The 16,964-nt window shown below is 40.2% G+C and overlaps 1 pseudogene; it reads right to left on the minus strand.

Moving 5' to 3' along the window:
- Positions 1-6,151: 6,151 nt before the first annotated feature.
- LOC139657816 (uncharacterized) lies at positions 6,152-10,060 on the minus strand (annotated as a pseudogene).
- Between the last annotated feature and the right edge of the window lie 6,904 nt (positions 10,061-16,964).

Here is a 16,964-nt window from a genome sequence, read left to right on the forward strand (position 1 = left end):
TTGAAAATGCATTGTATTTGTTCTAGCTTTGCTTTGCATTAGCTAATGTTAGCCGTTTACTTAAGTTACTCTGTGCTGTTTGTTAATTGCTATGCTAACGTTTGGTCATCTTATCCGACGATTTTACATTCAGGAGGAGCGAGGCAGGCAGTGTTGTGAGGGCAAGGGCATTTCGCTCAATGAGGAAAAATGACATCCCTTACAATGTTCAGGTAGCTGGTTAATAGGCATTTTAGTGCTTAAGTTCAAGTTCAGATGTTCATGACATTATCACCTTTCCTTGCTGGAGGAGAACATATCACAGGAACCAGTAGCATATGCTTGATTAAGAAAGCTGGATGCATATTACTGGGTGTATATTATTCATGGTATAATGAACTTCAGGGTTTGTTTGATAGATCTAGGCTACCACTAAATTGTTTCTGTAAGGGTATGTTAAGTCCCAGCAGGGCCAGGTACAGGTGCAGCTTGAGATCAAATGGATCATGGGTTTTCAATGAAGAAATAAAACAGCAGCTTGCCAAGCAGCACTCTGATGACATAATACTGTAACTGATGTTTTTATATATATATATATATATATAAAACCATAAATCTACACAATAAACAACTTGGTATATATTAAGTTTGTGCTTTTTGCTTATACTTTTTATCAGACACTCATGGTACATCATGGAAGGGGATTACACTTGTTTGAAACAGATCTGTTCCAGTTGATAGACTTGACACTGAAGTAGTCCTTTCCAAAGAGTTGTAAAAGATGACCAATCAGGACATGAGAACACTTCCATGATTTTGTTCTCCATTAAATGGTTAACACATAACAAACTCTGATCTCTGTGCCCCCTAAAGGCACAGTATGTTGTTTAGGGAAGGGTAATTTAATTAATAAATATTTAATATATATAAATATTTAATGACTTGTTTAACTTGATTCTTTCACTGTGTTACCAGTTGGATTTTCTGTCTGAAGGCGCCTTCATCGGGCAATCAAAGTGCAACTGCAAAGCTGGACTGGGTCACTGCAATCATCAGATTGGGTTACTTTATACTCTTGCACATTTTATTAAACTAGGCTACAAATCTGTACCACCTACAGTTAGTAAAACCTCACTGCCACAGACATGGCATGTTCCCTCATGTACATTGGGCTTGACACAGTAACCTGTTAATACAGTAAAAATATCTAAATTAAAGCCACCCACAGCTAATCCATCCCCAAAGAAGTATAAAAGAATTTGTGATGGCATTATACCCAACCTCTATTGCCCCGTTCCAGTCCCCCTACCAAGTGATCAATTTGCACGCGACCTTCAGAAGAACCTTGCTGACATTGGAAGCAACAGCGAAATGTACAGTATACTGCTGGCATCAAGCAGAGACCCAGTAGATAAAGTCGCAACTGAGTTTGGAACCCTGCCCCGTGGATCAAGTACTCACCCTGCCCACCACCACCACTGACCACCACTCTGCATTTCCTCTGCCACCACAATCATGCAATTATGCAACAGCTCTCAACAAAGATGAGAGTATCTACTACTGCGGCATGGCTGTCACCCTCTCTGATGCAGAGGCACTGGAGATCGAAACAAGGGGGCAGAGCACAAGCAAGACCTGGCACCGTGTCCACTCCCAGTGTCTGACATCATCTGGTTTTAAGAGGATAGTCTCAAGAGTGGCAGACTTCGACAGCTTGGCAGCCAGGATGCAGAGACAGAAGAGGGCTGTGCAGACACAGGCAATGAAGAGAGGCTTGGAGTTGGAGCCAGTTGCAGCGGCACAGTACGAAGAGGTAAATGGTAACCATGTATACCCTTGTGGTTTTGTTATCAACCCCAGCGCCCCCCATTTAGGTGCCTCTCCTGATCGTAAGGTGGTTGACAACTTCTTGAAATCAAGTGTCCTGATGTGGATAGCTTCGCTGAGTGCCAGTACCTTTCTGCAGGACCAGATGGTACTTTTGCTCTCAAAAGCAGCCATGAATACTACCACCAGATGATGTGGTGTGACTTTTTTGTCAAATGCACAAATGACTACCACCTAGAGCGAATCCACTTTGATGCTGAAAAATGGGAGGCTATGAAAACCAAGTTGGATGTATTCTTTTTCGAGTATTTTCTGCCCCCCCGTGCAGATAAGGAGAGGAGTGGCACACATACAGGGCGTCATTCAAAAAATGCTACTGTTTAATCACGATAGTCATACTTACATTTTATGTTTAATGTGTTCTAATGATTCATACAATAAGAATTGTGTTAATGTTCTATGAGTTGGGTTTTAAGACATTTGTGCGGATGGGAAGCGGTCAAAACTGTCCATTATTCAAGTTACAACACCAAACATCAACATGTAGCAAAATAAAGAGACAATATACACTCAATGTCATACAAAGGAAAGCTAAACAACTGATTTGGGCAAACCAAGTGGCACACAAACATACACATGAACACATACAGGGCCTCTGCTGTTTCATTACAATAGTCATACTTAAGTTTTATGTTTAATGTGTTTTAATGATTCATACTATAAGAACTGTGTTAATGTTCTATGAGTTGGTTTTAAGACATTTGTAAGACATAAGACATTTCAACACAGTGTGCGGATTCCACCTCTTTCTCTCTGTTATTTTTTCTTTTTATCCAGCACCTGTAGTAAACGTTTTGGATGTGTGCACTACTTTCTTCTGTACTGGATTTCACCACAGGATTAAAACAGAGGTCCCTGAAAGTTGGTCATCAGACCACACACAGTCCACAGCTGGTTGACTGACCCACACAGTGAAATGGGCATGACACCATCAAAAATGTGATACTCTTTTATGCGCCTGATTGCCCTCTCCACGTGGATCCTCAAGCGGGCAATCTCTTGTGTATATGTTATGTTGTCTTTACTGAATTCTCCACTTGGCCCTAAGAAAGTCAGGATTACAAGTTTTACATTGATGTCAGCAAGCATCTTTGATAAGAAAGCCCTTATCTGCCATGACTTCGTCACCTGGCTCCAATAGGTTCAGAATGTCCGACTCCTTGGTAATTTCCTTATCTGAAATGGAGCCTGTATAGAGATTACTGACTAGGCTAATTGGCCCAGAGGGAGTGATGCCAACTAGGGATTTCAGTGTTGTGGTACCTTTGTAATGGGAGTATGTCACTGTGTTCAGAACCTTTGAGCTTGCTGTTTGGATGTGGATCTCAGTGCAGTGTAACACCACCTGTGTTTTGGGAAAGGTCTCTCTGAAGAATGGTGGTATTAGCTCATCTACTGCCTCTCTACTTGACCATACTGGTAGTGTGCCAAGTAGAGCTTTTTGATTTTTTCCTTACCGCACAAATTATTCAAACCGTTGCGGTAACCGCCATAAAAAAAATAATTTAAACCTCAGAACAGTGTTAGAGTTGTTGTAAGTGCTCGCCACTTGTTGCTGTCCCGGTTGTATTTAGTCACTCTGGCAAATGCCTCGGAGACTCCTAACTGACGTAGTGCCGAGCCGGTACCTCTCGAGGTAGATGGGGTGCCTTTCATTGCATTGTATAACGGGCGATGAGTGGTCCTAAGATGCTATGCTAGATTTGTCGTGTTTCCTCGCATGACGTTGATTTTCTTGCTGCAAATGCGGCACACTGCCTCATCCAAATTCTTTGGCTTTCCCTGTTCATCAGGCTCAAAGCCAAAATGTTCCCAAACAGGAGAAGTAATGTTGGGTTTCGCTACAAGATCCATGTTTTTTCCGTAGCCAACAGTTGCAAAGCACGTTCTGGGTGGCACGTTCTCAGATCAGAACGTTAACTGCGCAACTCTGAGTGGAAACTTTCGAACACATGGCATGAAGAAAATAGGCTACACAATTATAATAATTAGGGGTCCAAGCACGTTGTGCTGGAACCCTATTGTATTTGCTGGAATTCTTTTTTCTTTCTTTCTTTCTGTCTTTCTTTTGCTCCGCTAAACGTATGTGCAGCTCACAAACCGTAAGTCCTACAGCAACCACATTTGGCAGGTGGGCTCCTACGGCGCACCGCTACTCAGGCAAGGCAGCCCATGCACATTGGCCAGATGGTGGCGCTATAACAAGCAACTTTTCGTTTTGGCCAATGACTCCTGAACCATGTGTCGTAGACTGAAAATTCTTGTGTTCCTAGATTCTTTGGAATGTGCCGAGTCCAACCCATATATCACTTTCAATGTCCACCATATTGCATTGTCTGCCATTTTGAATTATTTAAGAAACACTTTTTTCGCAACTCCTCCTAGGCCGTTCATCCAATTCACATGAAACTTCGTCTGGAGAATCTTGGGACCGTCCTCTTTCAAAGTTGTATAAAGGTTATTGATAGGTCAAATGGTTTGGCTTTTATCGACCAATAAACTTTTAACAAAACACGTCATAACACTAAATTGGCCATAACTCATTAACCATTCATCTAATCAAGCCAAAATTTTAAACACATGTTGAGAAGTGTTGTGTGAACCCACAAAAGCATTTTGAGCTGTACCACTAGTGGGCGCTACAAATGCAAAAAGTTCATATCTAATAATTGACTGCATAGATTTTTATGAAAATTTGTACACATGTTCTAGGATGATATCCAAGTCGATCTATGAAATTTGGTCATTATTGATGAAAGTGGGCGTGGCTTATTGCATAATAACCAAATCTTCATTGGTATTAAAGTCACAACTTCAAAAATTCATAAAAAATCAGCCGTATGTCCTAGAGAGTTGAAATTTTCAGAGCACGTCGGCTGAAGTGAGATAAATCTTTCGTACACTGGTACCTACCCTTGATTCTGATGTCGCCCCCCTTTGTTTATAGCAAAAACTGACTGTGATCCCACAATATTGTCCTCCTAAACCTTACGTTACAGGAAAAAAAAAACATGATTTTTGAAATCGCCATACCTTAATTAGTAAACAGCCCAAAAATTATAATGATATCTTGAAAACTGAGCGCACAGTAGATGGAAATGTGCAGCTGCAAATAGTTTGATAAATTGACAATGTGATATGTTCAAGATAATTTGATCAATCTTCATCAAACTAAACACAAATGATGTCTGGACTGTCAAGATGATGTCTGTAAAGCCATGTGTAAATTGATTAATATGGCGCGCTAGTACAGTTATAATATTCTTTCTGAGGCTTTCAATATGGGTTGGACTAGCACCTGTGACCTATCACTTGTCCCTTTGTTTTGTTTCCCCACTGTTGCACACACCAAAGTGGAAGTTGGCAGAGTGGTAAAGCTCAGGTCTTTGGACCACAAGTTTGTGAGTTCAAGCTCCTGATGGCTTGACCGTTTTGAAGTTTCATGAAAAGTAAATCAACACTACAGCACACAGTGCAGAAAACTCAAAGCAGGTGTTTGACATCATCTGTCAATGGCAAAATACCTGAATGTCATCACTGATTGGGGTGTGGCCAGACCTTTCAACCCATAGAGAGCAGTGCAGCAGCAGTTTTCTGGCCCATGTGACTTCTATTGTTTTATTCGTTAATGGAGAGCACTACAATGTTCTATAAAGTGAATAGCACTGTCACTCTGTCAATCATAGGTTGCAGTATCACACTACTTCTCCCTTTAGTTAGTTTCTCCTCACTAAACCTATAACAGGTGTTTGGTTCAGTAGGTAAAGCATCGGCCTTTCATGTGGAAGGTTGTGGGATCAAATCCAGACTTGTCCTTTCAAAGTCATTAGTCATCAAGGACAAATAGTAGGAAGTTTGGCTGTTGTGAACAACTCCAGCAATGTAGTTGCAATGAAAAGATTAACTTGACAGAAGTCACGGGCCAACACAAAAGCCGATGTTAGACTGCATGTTTGATCTTCACAACATGTCAGTTTTTGTGTGTGTCTTTCTACCTTCTGTAATGTTTTGTCTATCTGTCTGTCTTATCAAATTGTGCTTGAACCCTGCAATCGCTGCTTGTGTCTATATTTATTATTATTATTTAAAAAATAGTATTGCATTTATTTCAGATCACATAACTTTTACAAGGGGGAAATTGGAACATAAACAATAGGCCTAAAATAAACGAGCGGTGAAGTGGTGATCAGCTTGACTCTGCGGTGGGCGTGACGTGATTGCGTTACCGCGGTAATGCGGTAACCGCGGCAGCTCTAGTGCCAAGCATAAAGTACAGGTAGTTGCCCTATGTTATACAGGTCCTGCTGACTGTGGCCTGCAACACACTGAACCGCACTGCTAAATCCACAGCAAAAAAACCCTGCCTCACACATCAAAGGAACAGGAAAAACTGGTCAAAGAGGCATAGGTGTTGTGCATGGAACCCAGCTTTCAAAATGTGTTCTTCAGTATGATTGAGCCTTTGCATTTGACTCCATCGCACCATAGACTTAGGCTTTAAACTAGGTTGAGTGCTTTGAGGGTGTTGTAATCTTTAAATCCAGTGTAGAACATGATCAACTTCGGCTCACACTGGAAGCGTTGGAGACAAAACTGCTCACTTCTCAGCTTTTGAATGTCTTCCTCCAGACATGCAATCTGTTTCTGTGCTGCGTCAAGCTGCTCTTCCACAGACAGGGGTTCCTCCAGATAATTGTGATCATGTAGTGCCTCCAAAACCTGGTTGGAACTGTGTGTTAGAGAGAGAAGACAGAAGAAAATAGGAAATAAGAAACTAAGTACCAAGCAGTTTGTTGGCATCACACCACAACCATGATTAGACTGTATGCAGGAGTACTGTATAAAAGCAGCTAAATGCAGTGCAAAAGGAGGATGTTTGCATATTTAGACTTCTTGCCAATATGCTTTACACTTCATTCAAGGACTATAACATCCTCAAAGTGCTCTACAGACTACAAAAAAGCCTATGTTGAGGTGAAGTGAAATGCAAACACAGAATCACAAGAGCTGGATTCAGAGCACATCATATATCTCTTCAACCAGATCTTCCCGTTTCAGTGCCTTGTGAGGCAGATACCAAATGGCAGTAGTGGCAGTGGATGCGCTATTGCCCCACTACTCTACAAAAGATCTTCACCAAGACTTGAGTAATGGTAATCTGGGAAAGCAGTCTGGACAGTAGGGTTGTCACGATACTAGAATTTCTAATGTCGATACAATACCCAGGAAAATAACGATATGCGATACCATTTTCCATACCACGGGGAGAAAAAAAAGAATTTTCAATCTTTTAAAATATTGTTTTTGTGTTAAAATATAATTTTAACACGAAAACAATATTTTAAAGTTTTTGATTGACAGGTGTCGATCGCCGTCATGATTTGCTTTTTTTTATTCAGGGGAATGAGCTTATACTGCACAAATATAATCGTGGATAGTCAATGAACCCTTCTTATGTTAAAACGGCATCCTATCTACCCGTCAACAGATATCCACAATACATTTGTGGATATCTGCAATAGCATTGTTCTAGTCATAATTCTAATTAATTCTAATCTGAAATTGCATTTTTACTAGTCATAATGCCAATTGTGGATATCCGTAATGACATTTTTACTAGTCACAATGTATTTTGGATATTCAAAATTACATTATGGATGTCTGGAATGGTTTTTCATTTTGGATATCTGAAATTAAAACTATGACTGGTAACAATTGGATTGTAGATATCTGAAATGGGAGTTTTTCCTAGTAAGAATTCTATTGCAGATATGCAGATATCCAGAATGTTCATTCTGGATATCAAAAATGCAATTGTGGATATCTGAAATTGAAAGCCCAATACACATGAATGGCAAAAGTGACGTCATTTGTCCTAGGTAGAATGACGTCGTGGATATCTGAAATGACAATTGTGGATAGGAAGAATGTCATTGTGGATATCTGAAATGTTCTTTTTGACTAGGACAAATTGAATTACAGATATCTGCAATACATATCCAGTCTAGCTATTAAATGTTAAAACGGCCACTTATACTTTTTAAGGATTTTTAAATATCTTAAATTTAGTTTTGACTAGTACAATCAAAGTTGTAGATATCTTGAAATAGCCTACAATTTCTACTAGTACGAATGTTATTGTGGATATCTTTAATTAACATTCTGACTAGTGAGAATACAATTTTGACTAGGAGAAATGCTATTATAGATATCTAAAATGTAATTACAGATAGGTGTGTGGTTCGATTAAATGTTAAAATGGCTTGCCATACACTCCCACCTTTCAGTTTATTGAGACCGGTGAGTGATCTGACTATGCAGTCCTTGGTAAAATGTTTGGAGCACACTCTTGTGTTGTTCGTGATCTATTGAGAGATGGAATCTGTTAACATGTAGTTAACATGTAGTAACATGTAGAAAGCTAGAAGCAAACGTTAGCCAGCAGCCTAGCTAGTTTGCTTACGTAATTACCTGAAAACTCAGCTCTCAAAATACTTCTGGGATTTCTCCCACCGTGGCCTCGTTTTCATTCAGGGACATTCCAAAATGGCGACTTGCGTGATATAAGCGAATGGCTTTCCATCTGACTTTTCTCTTCTCATCCTGAGCTATACAGGCTGGTATATTGATTTTCCTTGCTTGGTTGTCGACCTCTGATCATTTATTTCATCTTCTGAAGATGACTGAGTTGCAGGTACACAAAGGGTGGGGTGACGCAGAGCTGCGTTAAGATTGCTACCATGTGGAACCTGCATGCACAAAAAATAAGTCAATGAACTGTGACGTTTCTGTACTTGAGCACTCCTGAGCAGGTAATAACGTCAGGAAGGATTGCGACGAAGCTTGTTACTCCTTGCACCGGGTTATGGCAGAATCTCAGGTCTTTTTATTCTAGGTCACGGCAAGCCTTAGTGTTATCAGATAGTGTGAGTAGTGGGATGATGATGATGATGAAGGTGCATTATATCAAAATCAGTGTCAAAGACTGAGCACCAGCAGGTCGTCTTATAACTGTGTGCTTAAGGCAAATATAGAACAATATATAACGAGCTGGTTTGAGATTAGACTCCCACCATACCTCCTGTCTTGGAATTACTAATTTCGCTTTTTCTCTGTGGAGAATGAGCTGAATTTTTTATCCACATCCCTCAATTAGTTTGATCATGTGCCTAGAGTGCTGGGACACTTGATCCAGCAGAGGTTTTGTTGGTTGGCTCTGTGGGTTCAGCTTGTATGAACAGCAAATTATTATGGTTTTCCGCTTCCCTCTTTAGGATGAGAAAAGTCTTCCCCTAATTCTACACAGGCATCCCAAGGAAAGTAAATAATGTACCAATGTTAAGCAACTCTCAGATGGCAACTCCTAAATTAATTATTTGCTGTGTTGAAGGCTGATTTCATTATAGCTTTTTCATTGCGTTGCTTTACTTACTGTATGTTCATCCAGTTCTGCAGTTTGTGGCCCTTGGCTCATTTCTTCTTGTCAGGTCCAGGCTGTATTCCCATTATCATTTGTTCCTTAAGGTATGCATGAAACAAATTGCAAGGTGGTGTTGCTGCAAATGTGTGCCTTGTTTTTCATTGGTATGGGGTAGACTAATGCAGGGTTTACTGACCTGGGAACAGCAGGTGTACTCCAGCGTGCTGGTACCTTCGAGCGGCAGCACTTCATTAGTCGAAGCAATTACTTTGGGCAGTCGAGGTTTCACCTGGGCTCCATGCGTGTGAGTGTGTAACTAATTGAGAGTATGGACCCACACCTCATGAACCAGTCACAGTGACCCTAAAGTGATCATGAGGAACAGAAAGGTTTTCTTGTGTATTTTGAGAGAAGCTGGGGGGCAAAAGAATGTGATCACAGTCATTATAAAACTTCACATTTACTAGTCTGGTTGTTAGGTTCTTCGGGAACTTTGCAGTTCTATTTCAAGCCTGGGTTGGTGTCTCAAAAATTCAAGTGGTAGTTCAAAATTATCTTCACATGAATTATAGGGATTGTTTGAATATTAAATAATATTTTTAAAAGAATGATTGGAAGAACCACATACAATAGGCCTACTTTAACTTTTGTCTGAAAGAAAAATTCTTACTTTCAATGACACACTTCCTCATGACTACTGAAATATCATCCAGTGTGTGGTTTTCCTGTTTATTTCCTGTCTACCTCCTCAGTAAACACCCAGCTCATCTCCATAATTATGTCCTCCCAGTGCACCTATGGTATTATTCTTTATCACCTAGCATAATAAACTCTTAGCCCCCTTGTTACCAAATTATATAGTTGCTATAAAACCCTACAGTCAATGCACTTAGCTGCTCCCCCCATGTGAGACATTCACAAGTTGATCATCAACAACATCATCAACATTTCCAACTAGGCTGTGTTTCACACAGTAAATAAATACACTCCTCTTGATCCCATCTGGTGTCTTCACTTTCTAATTGATGCCTCACTTATTAAAACAGATTAATTTTAGGACTAATTTGCTCATGAATAATTTGTGCTAAGTCAACAGGTGAGTAAATTTCAAAGTTTGCTATCAGACACCCCCGAGAGAAACACACACAACCCGTGTATACAAAAACAAGGCCAGTGAAATGTAGGGCAACGCTCCTGTTCGCCCTCCTCGCCTCATCAGGTGACTCAGATAAGACTACAAGAAACAGACATATGTGCTGTGCTCCGGGGCTAAGCTTAAGGGAACACGTTGTGTAATGTACACCACCTGCATGCTACCTTGCTGCAGTATTACTGTGGCTACAGTCGCTATGACAGTCTCAGCAGAGGTCATTTGCATACTTTATAAGTCTAGGTAAAAGGGGGAAGAGACGATGAGAGGGAGGGAGGGAGCGAGAGAGGAAGAGAAAGGAAAGAGAGTGACTTTTGGTGCGAGTCATAAGGCCGGGAGTTAAAACTGGTCAAATCCATCTTTAGGCCCTAAGATGTGCTGACGGGAGAAAGCCAAACAGCTCGGAGGTAGGTTGTTTTTGACAGTTTGTTTTCTCTAACAGGACACATGTTTTGCAGCCAAGCCTCCTGTGATGCTCTCTTTCTTCTGTTGTTGTTGTTATTGTAGCTTGCTCTCTCCTCCCGAGGCGAACGCGGGCTCAGGCCTGGGTATCTATACACTTGTCTCTGTTTTCCTCTGCCTGTCTTGTCTGAAGTGGATCAAATAGACTGCCCTGAGAACTGCTTATCTTATTTGAAAGCATTTAATATAGTGGTCTCCAGGCTGGCTGCTTTAGTAATGGAAATAGAGGATCTTAGAAACATTTTAAGAGATACCTTTGTGTTCCACCACAACAAGAGAACATAAAAGTACCTATTGTTTAGTGTTTCCAACATTATGAAACTCAAGGGACTCAAGGGTAGAATTAATATCTACAGTTTTGACAACTGAATGAAATACTGAATCTGGTATATTCAGAATCTGTAATCTGTGTCATACTCATCATGAGAGACCTGAGTCAGAAGGGGAGAGACTGTGAACTTTAGTCCTGGCTGAGCAGTTATACCACTCCCATGCTAATGATTTACCCCAAGCCTGGACTGTATTAACAAGTAGCAAAGCGATAGCGCTGCACGTACGGTGGCCCCATGTACGAGATGCACACGTGTCTCCACGCATGGCATCTGCCTGTGCACATTTACATGCATGTACATGCATGTGTCCAAAATCATTTGCGCTTGAATGACATGTCTTAATGACTAATTTAGCACTTACATTTATAGCCTATCAAATTTGTTTATTTATCAGTTTCATTTGTTTCTAATGAATGAGTAATTAGCTGCTACAAACTGATTGACAGCTTGCCTCAGGAACCATGGTAACTAGAGCTTTGAAGTATTACTTCTCTAAAACTAATTACCTCTAATGACTTACTTAATATCATGGATAGCATCTTGACAATTAGAATACTCTGACATCAAAGCTTAAACTCCCTGTGATTTAAGGGAGAATTTTGAACAAAAAGCACCAACGCTAATATTAAATGCATCACAAATGGATCACATCTCAAAAGTCTATCTTTCTCCACCTGTCAACTTTACTTAGGTACATTCTACGTTTCAAACGCTGACATTGACAGACTGATTGTATTGTGCATTAATCGCAACTGAGCCCAATAAATGAACATGGAAAAGCAGCAGACCTAAAAGGCAAAAAGTGGGGCAAAAAAAAAAAAAAACAACTGTAAAAAAAAAGTCCCTTGAGACAGATGCGACCAAATGCCACAAATTGATTAATTCATAGCACTAGAACTAAGATGAGTGCAACAAGTGTCAGTTCTGCTAACTCAACGTACAGCAGCATACTGTGGCCACACTGCTGGTATTCTAGCTATTGCGCTGCCTTCAAGTGCTGTCAGGAAAATCTGAATTACGAGTTGAGCACATATGACATATAATGGGGCTAAATATAACAGGAAAGCTGGGAATTTCTATGATCCCCAAGTTGCAGAGATGTGTCATTTAAGGGCAGAGTGCATGGAAACCTTGTCAACAACTAATCTAATGGCAAAAGTGATGGATTTTTGTTGATTATATTTTGAATTAAAACGTCTCACCCATATGTGAAATGCCAACTTTAAAGATTCTAAAACAATAGGCTGTATCTCTTAATATTAGCAGCATCTGTGAGTCGGTTGTAGTGGGCCAGCCTGGGTCAAATTTCTTGTCTTTTTTTTTTTCCAGGACATTTGTCTCAGCTGTACTCCGGAGGCACAAATTGAGTAGAATGTCCTTGGTGTATGACAATGCAGTTTTGCAATGTTATTCAAAGTTTAGTTTTCATACCATTAAATTTCTTGTGACAAGGTGTTCTAAAATTGTGCTTGCCTTTCTATAAGAAAGGCTATAAGATAAATTTGTGTCAACTGTTTGTATAATCATCAACTGTATGTATAAACATATGGACCAGTATCATTATTTTCAAAAAATAACACCACACACATGTCAACAGGCACTCATAGAATAGGTTCATGCGACTAACTCAGTTTTGACAAAAAGGTCAGATAGAACCTTATAATACCAAGGTCACAAATGGATAAAAAGGTTACCAGACCTGGGATTTGGCTTAAGCTTTATGTAACTGCATTTAATGTCAGAGTGTGTTTGCAGTTTGGCGTAGGTGCTTACTGAAATGCAAATGAATAGGTGTAAACAAATAACCTTGTCGCATTTTTCAGCCATAAGCAATTATGAAAATTTACATTTGGAAAACATGGGAATGGACATCTCGAATATTTGCATTTGATAAGCTTTCACTCAGTTCATCTGTGCATTGATGGTCTAAAAGTGTTTTGAAGAAGTGAGCAGTGCCTGACAGCTGCCTATTAAAAGCATCTGCATATCTTATGATTATTTATCTGCCTTAAAAGACTAAAATAAATTAAAAGACTAAAAGTGAATCTGGTAGATTGCACTGTTAGGTGTGCATGCTAACGGTTTAGCATACAGTACTGTTAAGCAGTCATATAAGCAACTAGCATTATCTGAAAAGTGAGAAACTGAGAACTTGTAGCAGCTAAGGCTGGATGGTTAGTTCATTTTAATGACAGATTTTCCACTTGCAGTGTTCAATTTCTCCACACAACATGTCACATACAGTAAAAGACTTATTTTCCCTACATGTAAGAGTTTTTAGACGTTCACATTTTACCCAAAATTAAATGTTTCAGCTTTAAGGATCGTTTTAACCAGAAATATAATTCAGACCACCTTTATTCTCTTACTTACTCTTTCATTAAGTTTGATCAGGTTAGTTCAGTGCTGTACAATATAGTCATCATCATAACCACTACAATTACTGTTAATTGAAGTAATCTCAAAATCTCTACTTTGCAAAAACGTCTCAAGCAATAGCAGCCCGAATTTAACAGCATACAGGGAGGAAATTGTTCTAGTTCATCAGGATGTAGTGCCTGTTAGTACTGCATGTAACCCTGCCATTCCCCAGAAGTAGGATACTAATTAGAACAAACAACCTAAGTATCCCCTTGAACCTGCCTTCGGGGACCGGTACTGTATGAATTCCTGTTGCAGTGTGGGACGGGGGGGGGTGGAGGTTTTATGATAGAGATGAGATGGAAAGGGAAAAAGAAAGATTGAGAGACGGAGCGCAGGGACCATTATACTCTTCTGAGGGCTATAGCAGCCCCCTTGTAACGGATGTCGGAGGCATTCCCTGCCGTCCTCTGCTCTCATGCAGTATGACAAATATCTGTTTACTCTTTCTATCATCCTGGGGGCTGAAATAATGCACTCTGATGTCCCAAGTCCCCAAATGCCAGGCATGCATCAGCACTTTTATCCTCTCAACACTTTGCTTTCCTTTTTGTCATTGCTGCATTCTCCCTGCCTTGCTCCTTTCTTGGGCTTTCTTTGGAACTAATGATACCGTGAAGAGCCAATGTCTGGGCCTGATGGCTACAGTCTTGTGAAAAACAAGTCCAAAAAGTGGCAAAAGGAACTTATTTCAATTATTCAGTGCGCTCTCAGACGCAGATTAAAATGATGATCTGGAAAACACACTGAGACTGTATGGGTTTTGTTCTCAGGAGAATGCTTCATTGTGTTTTGTAACACTCCAGCTGCAATGCAAATCACAATAATACCCTCTCTTGTTACTTGTTATCTTTTCTTTAGATGCAGAACTGAAAAAAGTCCTTGAGCCGGGCTTTTCCACAACACTCGCCCACACAGATGCACACACACACACATACACACACACACACACACACACACACGCACACGCACCTCCTTTCTCATACGCAGTCACACTCACACCTCTTTTCTAAGACACACACACGCACGTTTTCGACGTAAGGTTTGAGTATATTCTTAGAAATGTTGTTCACCCTTCATGCTTGACGTGATTTCAGAATGGAGGCGGTTCCAAGCTGTCCTTCTGTTGCACGTTACGTGTTTCAAAGGACGGAGCTTGAAAGCTGTGCAAGTGCATGTAGCACATACTCAATTATACAAGCACTTGAGGGAGACGAGTGTTCATGCGTATACTGGGCCTCTATGTAAGGACACACACACAGGTCACTTTACCCTTGTGCTGTTCATCCCTAACTAGCATCTCCTCCCAAAGATATGGAAAGTAAGCCAGGAGCTGCAGGCTAAAGCAAAGAGTGAATACTACACTACAGGAAAACTACTGTACAGGAGGTGAAGTGGTTGTATTACATTCATCCCACACCAAGGGTCTATGTCAGAAAATATGGAATGAGCAGCATTACTGTTGGAGAGCTTGATGACAACAGTAATGAGTTGATCCAATGCATTCGGTTTAAACAGAAACAGATACAGATTGATACAATACAGCCCTATATACCAAGACAATGTTTGATCTGGAGAGTGCTTAGTCTGTTACCATCTCCCTGATTTTCTCTAACTAGATTATTGAGTGGCCTCCAGCAGTACAACTAAGGGTCTCAATTCTTTAGCCCATTAGAGCCCTTATTTGGCCATTTGGAAAGTGGAGGAGCCTCATCTTTCCCATGACAGTAAATAAAACATCCATGAAGTAGCAGTAAATAATGTAAACACACAGAGGGGAGATGGAACCTGTACAGAAAGAGGAAATGGAGCGTTAAAAAGTGGCACATTTGTCAGGACTGCCCTTGGGCTAAAAAGCCCATCCTCGTCCCCACCTACTGCTCATGCTCTGACTCTAAGCCTAAATCTCCAAATAGCCTCGATTGAAGTATTGTGCAAAATGTTTTAGGTGCTATATATCACCTGAAGAGCTCAGAAATCTGCCGTTCAAAAACACATTTTCCCAATTTGTCCTGCCTGCCATGACATTTTATTAGCACAAAATTGATTGTTATGTATGCTAAATGTCATTCAGTCAGTCATAATCATTGGTCACCACTGTTAAAGTATCTGTGTTGATACATTTTACAGGCACCTGATGAGTCCAACTAAGTACCATCATCACAATCCAAATGAGTAGAGACAACTTTGAAAGTGATCACTGCAATTCTTGTTGAAGCAAAGAACTGGATGTTTAGTGGCTTTTTAATACATTTTATTTATTTATAACTAAATTTGAAGCAGTTTATTTGGAATATGTACTAAATGGCCTACCTCTGTTATCACAGAGACTTGTGCCTGAGACTTTTTAAATGTCTAATCCATAACTGCATTGCAGACAATTTTCCCCTCCCAAATTTGTTTACCGAGTTATTGATCCAAATACTGGCAATATCTGACAACTAACCATGAGTTAGCATCCCAGCCTGGAACTGTTGGAATGCAATGAGGTTTGGCTGCTTTGTTTCATTCAAAGCAAGTGAAAAGTGGGCCTAATAATTTTATGTTGATAAAAACAGATAGTTAAGTGTATAATATGACTCATATAGAACTAACATCCCTGTAGCCATTAATGGAACTTGAGGGCAGGCCAATGATCGAGCCATAATCAAAGGAGAGTCTGTCTGTTGTGGAATTACTTAGTTTTTAATAAAGGTCATACTTGATGCACAAGTATAAAATGCCACGGCAGATTATTATTTGTTTATTATCTATGTAATCAGTGTTCAGAGGCCAGTAAAACCTGCAGTAAATGTTTTACTGCAGTCTTTGGTCCACACGAAAAGTGATGTAGTTGCCCATGAATTTCCAATAATTTATTGCGCACCGGTCACCAATAATTCTGATTAATTGAGTTTTTGTGGCACAGTCATGGCCATGAGACAAAGAGGTTGAGATAATGCACATTTCTGGACCCACATGACAGAAGATTGTTTGATTTTGATGAATTGATTTATATGCAGTACATTAAATAAAACAGCCCCGTATCTTTGGTAAAATACCCTTATACCATAGAACCAGAATGGGTAATCTCCACATGCCGAGACATAGCCTAGTCTTGAGTTTCGCTGAGTGTAGGCGATAATAATTCACAGAACAGGTGCTGCACCATAAGCCCCAAGGCCTGGGGAAGTGAATGATTAGTGGCACTCCCCCATGATGCATTGCTCCTCTGTATTAAAACCAAACTCTGCCTTTTATTCCCTCCAGGGTTTATTAAGTGGGCCAGTTGCCATAGCGACGCTTTGGCAGGATATTGCCGGGATAAGGCGTA

This window comes from Centroberyx affinis, unplaced genomic scaffold (assembly GCF_046629955.1).
Source record: "Centroberyx affinis isolate AG114_WGS23_722 - 3 ecotype Tasmania unplaced genomic scaffold, CSIRO-AGI_Caff_v1 ptg002764l_1, whole genome shotgun sequence".
Lineage (NCBI taxonomy): Eukaryota > Metazoa > Chordata > Actinopteri > Beryciformes > Berycidae > Centroberyx > Centroberyx affinis.